Here is a 12,499-nt window from a genome sequence, read left to right on the forward strand (position 1 = left end):
GGATCGGGTGCTATTTAGGACACACATAACCAGATTTCTTTCTCTGGCTATGCTGTAGTGAACGCTGGCCCTGCCATGTGGGTATGAATACTGCATGGCAGAATGGCAGGGCTTTCCAAGATGCCCGCCTGCCTGCCCCACTCACTGCCGGGTCAAAGAGGAGGGGTGCAGGGGGAGTCTTCCTCCATTCGCTATCTGATTCAACATGAATCAAGATGGAGACACAGGAAGCTGATGAATGAATGGAGAGGTTTAGCTCTTTTAGTATGCATCTGTAATGGTAACCTATTCCTTTCATAGTGCCCTACTTTTTACCAGGGCCTGTAGGGATCTGGTTTAATGTAGGGAACTAGAAAGAGAATCCGCTGCCATTTGGGACACAAATGTAGACTGCTAATGACTATCTGAGGGATGGATGTGTTCAAGTTTCTTTGCCAAGTTTAATGGACGCATTGAAAATCTTATTCAATGCTCACATAACAACCGTATGAAATATAGGCTATAAATATACCAGTGCAACAACCAGCAATGAAATCCGTAATAAAACCAACTAGCAAAAGAATACATCTGATATAAATCAAACAATGCATTGACTGGAGGGCTTTCTCACAGAGACGGTGTTCAATAAACAATACTTTATCTTTTTGACATATACGCCTCTCAGAAGACATCTTCTGTGTTTACGCAATACAAACATTGACATTTTTGCTTTGGGGAGAGCAGAGATGGGCACACGAACACACTGTTTTAGACAGTTGGTGCCCAAAACAGTCACGTAGTTACTCCTAGTGAAAACATTTGCATTTGATTTATACAAGAGGGCTCTAATGGCAACGGGAGTGCCTATCATCACCAGTATCAGGTGTGCTACCGTGTAGGCTGCTGAGGGGAGGATGGCTCATACAGTAATAATGCCTGCAATGGAGAGAATGGAATCGCATCAAATCATGTGTTTGATGCATTTGATACCATTCCACCTATTCCGCTCCAGCCATTACCACAAGCCCGTCCTCCCAAATGAAGGTGCCACCTACCTGTGGTGTGCACAGTTCCAGAGATGGATAGTTAACACATATAGAGTGATACAGCCCAGTTGGCGCAGTGTCACTCACACAGTCATTAGAATGTGCAGGAGGGATGCTCTACATCTAGCACTTCAAACAGCTTAGAGCGTTCACTGGTGGTAAGGTGAAAAGAGAGAGGGAGGTATAGCTTTACCATACACTACTGAATGGATTTTGAAGCTCTCTATTGCGGTGTTCGTGAAAAAAGAGTCTTAGGGGAGTGGGGAAGGCGGTGGGAGGAAAAGAGTGTTTTCTCTCTCTCTCTCTCAGAGGGAAAAAATAGACAGAAGGAACTTGTATTGGTCCATTTCATTTTGTTGTCTTATTAAAATACCTGCACCAGTTCCTCTCCTCTCTCTCTCTCTCTGATCCCTCTGGCTCGGAGCGTCGAGCCAACTGTAACTGTGGCTTACTTCCTGGTTTCTGTTGTGTGTTGCGGTAATTAGAGTGGTGGGTGTGAAATTGATGCGTGGCGGTGGCAGGCGCTGGCAGGCATCGTGGTCATGTCAAATCCCTGGAACGCTCCAATGTGCAGACAGCAGGAGAATGTTATGACAGAGAGACAGAGATGGGCTCTGGCAAAGGACAGCCTAAAGGGGGGGAAAGGTAGAAGCTTCTATTTTCTTATTTATTTGTCTATTTTGGTCTCTGGGTGTGATTTTTTCAATATGTCAAAATATGCCTGTATACAACATGATGAAGCAATGGAACATTTCCCTTCGAGGAACTAAACAGTCAGTAATTTATCTAATCTAGTCATGCTATCGAAATAAATCATAAAATACATTTTGTGTGCTTTTCATTCAGTGCTGACGTGGAAAAGTATAGCAGAAGTTCCAATGTGATCCAAATATGAAATCTTGGTCAGTGTACAGAGTTTGTCCTAAAGGCAGAAGACCAGACTCCGACTGACGTAATGGGACATAATCAACTGGACCCGCTAGGCACATGATGAAGTCCTGCTGTATTTCCACTGTGATTGGTGTCGCTCTGATCTTCTTCAATGAGCTTCTATTAGACAGCGCTGCGTCCCAAATGGAGCCCTATTCTCTATAGTGCCATTTGGGACAAGCCCACTGAGTCTGGGTAACCCTGCCTTCTAGAATCTGATATCATCGCAGATTGCCGGTCTTCTCTAACCATTTAGTACAAATAACAACCCCAGGAGAAAATATTGGTAGGCTGTTTAGCTTTATAAACAGCTTTTTGCTGTTTGTAACTAACTTCCTTAGAATGGCAGTCAGCCAGTTAGACAAGGTTTAGACCAGAGAAGCTGTTACCAACACAACAATACAACCCTACACCTGTGGCCATTGTGAGGACAATGGAGAAAGTTTGACATACCTGCTATACATGTACTGTTCACATGCAAGTTTAAATTCATACAGCCTGTTGAGGAACTGTATACAATGAATGAGCAAGGACTTACAAGGGATAAAGAGAGTATTTTCTCACATTCTGAAAATAAGCGTCTGAGTGTTCTATTCTGGAGGTGTTTCCTGATAGGCATTAGAATGTTTTCATAGCACTATTTACAACAGCATCATCTTGTGTAAAACCCTATATTGTTCACATGACATACTTAAAGACTTAACTGCTGGGATGTTTTGAAGCCTAATTGACAGGGATTTTCAGAATGCATTTTGATTGTGGCTCCTGCTTATCTTTCTCCATATCCCTCTTCTCAGAAAAGATGAAAAGAGAGAAGGAGAATCCTCTGTGCAGCGCTTGGGAGGGTTCCGAACCAGATAATGGACCCAGCGGCAAGTAATCAGACCTTTTCACTCAGTCACCATCAATCAGTCTCAGATCATAACAAACCTCAAAATCCTGATTCCAGCCTTTGCCTTTCCTGGAAGCGAAGCTGAACATTGGGTAATGGCAAAGCTCCATAAAACCAGAATAAAAGGAGAACACATCATCGTGTTCAGTAAATGTAACATGAATGGCTCATAAAGGTAGTCAACAGATGCTGACAGATGTCCCCATGTTTTTTTTTGTATCTTGTTTGTGTGTGTGCCCGCGGATGTATGCGCATGCTCGTGCGTGTTTGCGTGCATGTTTTTTGACTGACTGACGTCCCTATGGCACTCTTATTTAATGGCTCTGTAGTGGCTCTGTGTATGAACAGCGGGAGAGAGTGCAATAGCCAGTACTGTGTGTGTGTGTGTGTGTGTGTGTGTGTGTGCGAGCGTGTGTGTGTATGTGCGCGCGTGCGGGTGGGGGTGGGGGGGGCGCTAGGCCCATCTACAGAGTGACACTGTAACTACAATGTGGGTTGGTTCACCTGCTGGGATAAATGATACTGTGGAACCAGGAAGCAGCTATTATGAACAGAAACACCCATGTTGCTGTGCCTGTACATGTAGCAACATTCAGAAATACCAATATTAGAGATGCTGCTTCAGCCACCCTACAAAACTCATCTTGACCTTCCAGAATACAACAAACAAGTTTTCTACTGCCAAGGAGGTTCAAGACTTGTTCTATAAGCACATCAAGCCCAACAGACAAAGGGATGAGCCGACAGATCTAGGCTAACCCCAATTTGGCTGGCTCAATATGTAGGTATGCCATTCAAGCACAATCACGCAGCCTAGCTTGTGTCTGTGATGCAGCCCTCAGCATCAGACAATGATGAGGACACCCCCTCAATGCGGTTAAAGGAACACTATTATTATTGTTGTTGCTGAAGATTGGACTTAGTTATTATTATATTGCCTATGTTCCAGGGCATTTAGACAATGATGACTCCACGCTAAATTAATGAACAATGGTCAACATATTGAAATGCCATACAGGCTGGGGTTGCTTCCTTGTGGGGCTACAGCACATTGCATCCTTATGGGCTAAACTGTTTAGGATAGATCGTTAGTCCCCTATGGGCTTCCGCACAATTCCTTTATTACATTTTTATGTTTAACTTAATTTAGACCACATTGCTAATAACAATGAGGATATTTGTGACCCACCACATGGATTCAGTCCTATGAAGCAACATTTGAAATTGTGTTTTTTACATTGGATAAAAGTAGAGACACAGAGCTAGAAAATGGTATATCATACACTGTAGTTGAGGAACAACGGGAAAGTTATTCTGCTTTGAAAGTTGATAAAACTTGTAACCCCACTTTTGAGAAAATGGCCCATGAATGTTCTGGTACACCTACTGGAGAGCTCTTTGCCTACACGCATTCAGCATCGATCACACCTTCTTAATAACATGTTGGGTCAAGGCGTTCCCCTCAGGGAACTCCACCCCCCCCCCCCCCCCCCCCCCCGTTCAGCTGAAAAGGTGGCGCAAGTAATTCAAAAATATTCTTTAGAAATATTTAACTTTCACACATTAACAAGTCCAATACCTCAAATGATAGATAAACACCTTGTTCATCTACCCTTCATGTCAGATTTTTTAAATGTTTTACAGCGAAAACACAACATATATTTATGTTAGACCACCACCAAACCAAAGAAAAAACGCAGCCATTTTTTCCAGACAAAGATAAAATCACAAAAGCAGGATTAGAAATAAAATGAATCACTAACCTCTTGAAAATATTCATCAGATGACAGTCATATGATATGTTACACAGTACATTTATGTTTTGTTCGATAATATGCATTTTTATATCCACAAATCTCGGTTTACATTGACGCCATGTTCAGAAATTCCTCCAAAATATCCGGAGGAATTATAGAAAGCTACGCCAGATAACAGAAATACTCATCATAAACTTTGACTAAAGATACAGTTTCTACATATAATTAAAGATACACTGGTTCTTAATGCAACCGCTGTGTCAGATGTTTTTTAAACGTTACGGAAAAAGCCTAACATTGCAATAATCTGAGACGGCGCTCAGACGTAACCGCCATGTTGGAGTCAACAAAAACACGAAATTACAACATAAATATTCCCTTACCTTTGATGATCTTTCATCAGAATGTAGTGCAAGGAGTCCTAGTTCCACAATAAATCATTGTTTTGTTCCATAATGTCCAATACTAGTGTCCAAGTAGCTGCATTTGCTATCACTTTCAGCTCACGTGCCCAAAAACTGACTGCTGGTCCAAGATAACTCGCACGAAAACTTCCAAAATATATATTCCAGATCGAATAAACTGACAAACTAACTGTCAAACTAAGTAGAGAATCAATCTTCAGGATGTTATTATCATATATATCCAATAACGTTCCAACCGGATCATACGTTTTCATCTGGGGCCGATTGGAACAGCCGTAGCACCCACAGAGAAATGCGCCACAGCAAAATGGCATTCTGTTGCGACACTGACTATTTTCCCTCCCATTAGGTCAAAGTTCACAGTAAATGCTCCATTACACTTTCTACTGAATGAGGACATCTGGAAGTGCTTCCAGATCCATATCTTGTTGGGAAAGGAGGGGGCGATGACTTCAAAGTTTCCCCAACTTTCAGAATTTCAAAACTTGTTTGGAAGATTGCCTGCCCTAATAGTTATGTTATACTCACAGACATAATTCAAACAGTTTTAGAAACTTCAGAGTGTTTTCTATCCAATAGTAATAATAATATGCATATATTAGCAATCTAGGACAGAGTTTGATGCAGTTCACTATGGGCACGCAATTCATCCAAAGTGAAAATACTGCCCCCTATCCCTATCCCTTACCTTTGATGATCTTCATATGGTGGCACTCAGAAGACTCAGAAGCACTCAAAATGTATTCAATAAATGTTCCTTTTGTTCGATAAAGTCTCTCCTTATATCCGCGCATTTATATATGTTCGCGCATTTTCTTCAGTAATCCACAGGCTCAAACGCAGTCACAGCAGGCAGACAAAAAATCTAAATTGTATCCGTAAAGTTCATAGAAACATGTCAAACGATGTTTATATTCAATCCTCAGGTTGTTTTTTGCCTAAATAATCTATAATATTTCAATATAAAAGGTAAACAAGAAAGGCACTCTCTCTGGTCGCGCGCATGAAAAAGCTCTGTGGCATGGCAGGGTCCACTCATTCAGACTGCTCTTACTTCCTAATTTTTCAGAATACAAGCCTGAAACAATTTCTAAAGACTGATGACATCTAGTGAGAGGCATAGGAACTGCAAATTGAGTCCTAAGTCAATGGATACTGTAATGGCATTGAATAGAAAACTACAAACAAACAAAAAAAATCCTACTTCCTGAATGGTTATGTTATACTCACAGACATTATTTTTAACAGTTTTGGAAACTTTAGAGTGTTTTCTATCCACATCTATTAATTATATGCATGTCCTATCTTCTGGGCCTGAGTAGAACGCTGTTTAATTTGGGCATGCTTTTCATCCAAAATTCCAAATGCTGCCCCCTACCCTAGAGAAGTTAAAGGAATTATGTACAGATCCTTGCATGCAGAAACATGAGGTGATGGCGATGATGAATGGCACGACAATGTGCCTCAGGATCTCGTCATGGTATCGCTGTGCATTAAAATTGCAATCGATAAAATGCAATTTTGTTTGTTGTCGGTAGCTTATGCCTGCCCATACCAAAACCCCAGTTCCACCATGGGGCACTATGTTAACAAAATGACATCAGCATCATTCTGCCATCTGCCCGCTACAGTTGAATCCGGGATTAATCCGTGAAGAGCACACTTCTCCAGTGTGCCAGTGCCCACTGAAATCAGTTACGATGCCAAACTGCAGTCAGGTCAAGACCATGGTGAGGATGACAAGCACACAGATGAGCTTCCCTGAGACGGTTTCTGACAGTTTTGCAGAAATTCTTTGCTTGTGCAAACCCACAGTTTCATCAGCTGTCTGAGTGGTTGGTGTCAGACGATTCCACAGGTGAAGAAGCCGGATGTGGAGGTCCTGGGTTGGCGTGGTTATACATTGTCTGCGGTTGTGAGGACAGTTGGACGTAAACCAATTTATGATGGAGCGAAATGCTAGTGCCTGGGAATACAATTTAAAGTTTGGTACAGATAGTCCTCCTACATCTTTCCCAGAAGGGGGAAACATTGGACTATATGAAATTCAGCCATGGCAATATATTAATTTTGACAATAGATATTCTGCCGGTAAAAGCAACTGGGATATTATTCCATCTACTGAGGAAGGATTGAATTGATTTGAGTGTTCTGTTAAAGTTGCTGGCAATGGTTTTATCTCAAAAGGGAATTATATCTACTTACAAATATTTAAAATGGGAAACAATTGGGATTCCATAAGTAGAGATGGAGTCCTCCATCGAGGTATTGAGAGGCAGTAGGGCTGATTTGATTAGATTCATTTTATAACTTGAGATGAAGCTAAATATATCTCTGAGCTTCAATGTGTTTGGGAGCGATTGAGATACATTGTCTAGATATATAAAAAATATCGCTCTGCTTATAATGAGATGAAGTCATCAGTATATTTTTGAGAAATTGGTGTTATTTTCATCAATTGACGAATTGCATGAGCCAGGGGTTCCATGGATAATAAGAATAGCAGAGGCAAAATTGGATCGCCTTGTCTACTGCTAATGATTCTGAACGGAGCAGAGCAGATATTGACTGTTGGCTTATTATATTAATATAAAAATGATATATTACATATATTATATTAATATTAAAATTATATTAATGAAATTGGAGCAATTACCATATGTTCCAAGAAAGACCAGACATATGACCAATTTAGGTTTATCAAAAGCTTCTTCTGCATCGAGAGAGCTGATGTTTCTAATTAACCATCTAATGGAGGTTATCCGAGGATAAATGCTTTTTAACAAATCTACTTTGGCCAGTGTGAATCAATTTGGGTAATTATGTCTCGAGACAGGACTACAACATTTTGGAAAACAGTTGAATATCGGTGTTTATCAAAGATAGGGGGCGATTGTGAGAACACTAGGTGGCATACTTACCTATTTTTAATAAAAGCATAATTTGTGCTGTAATCACATCTCTCCCAAATGAACCTTTGTGGACGGCTGTATTATTCATTTCGAGCAATAGTGGACCTAATTGATTCAAACATTTTAAATAGATAGGAGGAATACCGTCCAATCGAGGTGATTTGCCTTTATTCATTCATTCATTCACTGTAACTCAGTAAAATTTTTAAAAATTATTGCATGTTGCATTCATATTTTTGTTCAGTATATGTAACTGATGATCAAAAGGACATGCCCATACTCCAATATGTCACAATCATGCCTTGTTATCTGAAGGCTGTCCATTTGCATCCCCCCCAATAGTCCAAATGTGGAGTCTGTACCTTTGCCGATATCATATACAGTAATGGTTTTAGAACATTCCAAGATGTGATAGATACATACACATTAGCAGGCAACAATTTTTTTTCTCTATATTTACCATTTAGGCCAGCTATGCTGGGAGTCCCTTGGGAAACCCAACTACCGAAACATCCAATGATGGGATTTATCAATAAATTATCTGGGCTCCCGAAAGGAGCTCTATAATATATAAACAACTTTTGGAAAGTTCATATTCAGAGCTAGCCATGCAAAAAGTATGGTCCACAGATCTAATTGATTCTGAACCACCCTTTAACTGGAACAGAATATGAACCACAAATGTATACATTTTACGTTTGTTCACAGACTGTATTTAACACCAAGGCCCCAACTCCCAACTGTTCACTGTGTCCCCTAATTAGGTAGGCACATTCCTTCATATGATGTGGATAAATGCATGTCATATGCAGTTAAACGCTTCAGAGGCAAAGTTACAAAATTTATTTAGAATTGGAACAGACAGTGTTTTAACTACTTTGCAGATTTGAAACAAACAGACAATCATAATATCAGTCAAAAAAAATATGCAACAAAAAACAACTTTATAAGAGGTTTTATAAATAGGTTCTATTCTGCACAAAATTCCATGAAGTCAGATTTGTTGGCAGAATATATGTACGCAGTTAAATGCATGATTAATATAATTCACTAATAGATTTATTGGTACATTAGTTCAAAAAATATTCCTATCAGAACGTAAATCACAGTTGGCCTGGTACATTGTTTGCTGCCTCCACCCATTTGGAATGCACTGTTTCAGTGTCAATGACTCAATATTTTGGACATACAGTGCCTTGCGAAAGTATTCGGCCCCCTTGAACTTTGCGACCTTTTGCCACATTTCAGGCTTCAAACATAAAGATATAAAACTTTATTTTTTTGTGAAGAATCAACAACAAGTGGGACACAATCATGAAGTGGAACGACATTTATTGGATATTTCAAACTTTTTTAACAAATCAAAAACTGAAAAATTGGGCGTGCAAAATTATTCAGCCCCTTTACTTTCAGTGCAACAAACTCTCTCCAGAAGTTCAGTGAGGATCTCTGAATGATCCAATGTTGACCTAAATGACTAATGATGATAAATACAATCCAAAAATACAAACCTGTGTGTAATCAAGTCTCCGTATAAATGCACCTGCACTGTGATAGTCTCAGAGGCCGTTAAAAGCGCAGAGAGCATCATGAAGAACAAGGAACACACCAGGCAGGTCCGAGATACTGTTGTGAAGAAGTTTAAAGCCGGATTTGGATACAAAAAGATTTCCCAAACTTTAAACATCCCAAGGAGCACTGTGCAAGCGATAATATTGAAATGGAAGGAGTATCAGACCACTGCAAATCTACCAAGACCTGGCCGTCCCTCTAAACTTTCAGCTCATACAAGGAGAAGACTGATCAGAGATGCAGCCAAGAGGCCCATGATCACTCTGGATGAACTGCAGAGATCTACAGCTGAGGTGGGAGACTCTGTCCATAGGACAACAATCAGTCGTATATTGCACAAATCTGGCCTTTATGGAAGAGTGGCAAGAAGAAAGCCATTTCTTAAAGATATCCATAAAAATTGTCGGTTAAAGTTTGCCACAAGCCACCTGGGAGACACACCAAACATGTGGAAGAAGGTGCTCTGGTCAGATGAAACCAAAATTGAACTTTTTGGCAACAATGCAAAACGTTATGTTTGGCGTAAAAGCAACACAGCTGAACACACCATCCCCACTGTCAAACATGGTGGTGGCAGCATCATGGTTTGGGCCTGCTTTTCTTCAGCAGGGACAGGGAAGATGGTTAAAATTGATGGGAAGATGGATGGAGCCAAATACAGGACCATTCTGGAAGAAAACCTGATGGAGTCTGCAAAAGACCTGAGACTGGGACGGAGATTTGTCTTCCAACAAGACAATGATCCAAAACATAAAGCAAAATCTACAATGGAATGGTTCAAAAATAAACATATCCAGGTGTTAGAATGGCCAAGTCAAAGTCCAGACCTGAATCCAATCGAGAATCTGTGGAAAGAACTGAAAACTGCTGTTCACAAATGCTCTCCATCCAACCTCACTGAGCTCGAGCTGTTTTGCAAGGAGGAATGGGAAAAAATGTCAGTCTCTCGATGTGCAAAACTGATAGAGACATACCCCAAGCGACTTACAGCTGTAATCGCAGCAAAAGGTGGCGCTACAAAGTATTAACTTAAGGGGGCTGAATAATTTTGCACTCCCAATTTTTCAGTTTTTGATTTGTTAAAAAAGTTTGAAATATCCAATAAATGTCGTTCCACTTCATGATTGTGTCCAACTTGTTGTTGATTCTTCACAAAAAAAATACAGTTTTATATCTTTATGTTTGAAGGCTGAAATGTGGCAAAAGGTCGCAAAGTTCAAGGGGGCCGAATACTTTCGCAAGGCACTGTGAATGGACAAATGTAACTAATGCTGGGAATGACAATAAAATCACACTAACAAGGGCAATGATCCTAAGTCAATCATAATGTGGCTAATAGGCTAGCGTATATATTTATGTAGCTATTTAGTTAGCAAGCTAACATCACGGAGCCTGACGTTAGCTAGCTAGCCAGCTAGACATCTAGTTAGCCAGCCAGACATCTGACAATTCTCTGAATTAGTAATGACCTACTGCGCACTCTGACACACTTGAACAACTTAGTTGTCAAACAAATGTATTTGGCATCGATCAAATGAGTCGGCAGGCAGGCAGGCAAGTTCTCATTCAGTTGTCAAAATGTGGTTGTAAAGTTTTCCAAATCTAAGAGGACTGTAGTATTTACATATTTGCAGAAATACATTCCGGTGTATTTTGTGGCTTTTGGTGAATGTGTTCTGATGATCTAAAGTTATGCTGTTGTTGCTGCCTGTAAACACACAGTCCAGTTCAAAGTGAACGATGGCTGGTCCTACTGCCTGTAAACACCTAGTCCAGTTCAAAGTGAATGATGGCAGGTCCTACTGCCTGTAAACACCTAGTCCAGTTCAAAGTGAACGATGGCTGGTCCTACTGCCTGTAAACACACAGTCCAGTTCAAAGTGAATGATGGCAGGTCCTACTGCCTGTAAACACACAGTCCAGTTCAAAGTGAATGATGGCAGGTCCTACTGCCTGTAAACACACAATCCAGTTCAAAGTGAACGATGGCTGGTCCTATTGCCTGTAAACACACAGTCCAGTTCAAAGTGAATGATGGCAGGTCCTACTGCCTGTAAACACACAGTCCAGTTCAAAGTGAATGATGGAAGGCCCGTGTGGCAAATGGTTTATTTGCATAAAGACCTACTGTAGCTCTGATTGGCTATGGCGAACCGGTCTGCATAAACTCTGGTCCTGGACAAGACAGATGTTTTTATTAGGTTTTATTTAGTACAGTGTCTATCAATTTTCTGATCGCACGGCCGCTTAACCACTCTATATTGCTATAGAATTTTCACAAATGCCTTACTCTACGTGATTCCCAAACATTCTATGAATTTATGAGTGCCAGAAAATGGCCATATCTAAGTGCTCACTCGTATAAAAAAAAGATGTCATATTCTTCCTGGGGATGTATATGAACAGATTTTAATAAGATTTCACGTTGCTGACACACTGTCAGTTCCACTTTAAATATTCAATGCTTTCCATCTATTTTGTTACTTAATGATGATAGCCCCATGAATCTCTTAATCAATCAGAGAAGATTACTGCTGGCAGGCAGCACTGCTGCGATAAAAAGCATGGTTTCCGGGTGGGGAGGGAGGATGCTGGGTGGGTGGATGGGGACTGAGGGGGGGAATGGGTTTGGATTAACTTTGAATGTATTTATTTGATTGGTTCTGTACATGTAACCCCCCTCTAAAAACGAAAAATGACAAAACTGAATAAAAAGTTGGCCACAACAAAAAAAATATACACCAATATCACTGGGGCTGGGCCTCCCGGGTGGCACAGTGGTCTAAGGCCTTAGATTTGCGCCGGGTGGCACAGTGGTCTTAGACCACTGCATCGTAGTGCTAGCTGTGACACCAGAGATTCCGGGTTCGAGCCCAGGCTCTGTCGCAGCCGGCCGCGAAAATATTACTGTACATGTTCAGAAACACTGTACCTTAAATTACTGCCCCAATATTACACCTTTGTACCTAAAGGTACTGTCCCAATA

This window comes from Oncorhynchus mykiss, chromosome 11 (genome assembly GCF_013265735.2).
Source record: "Oncorhynchus mykiss isolate Arlee chromosome 11, USDA_OmykA_1.1, whole genome shotgun sequence".
Lineage (NCBI taxonomy): Eukaryota > Metazoa > Chordata > Actinopteri > Salmoniformes > Salmonidae > Oncorhynchus > Oncorhynchus mykiss.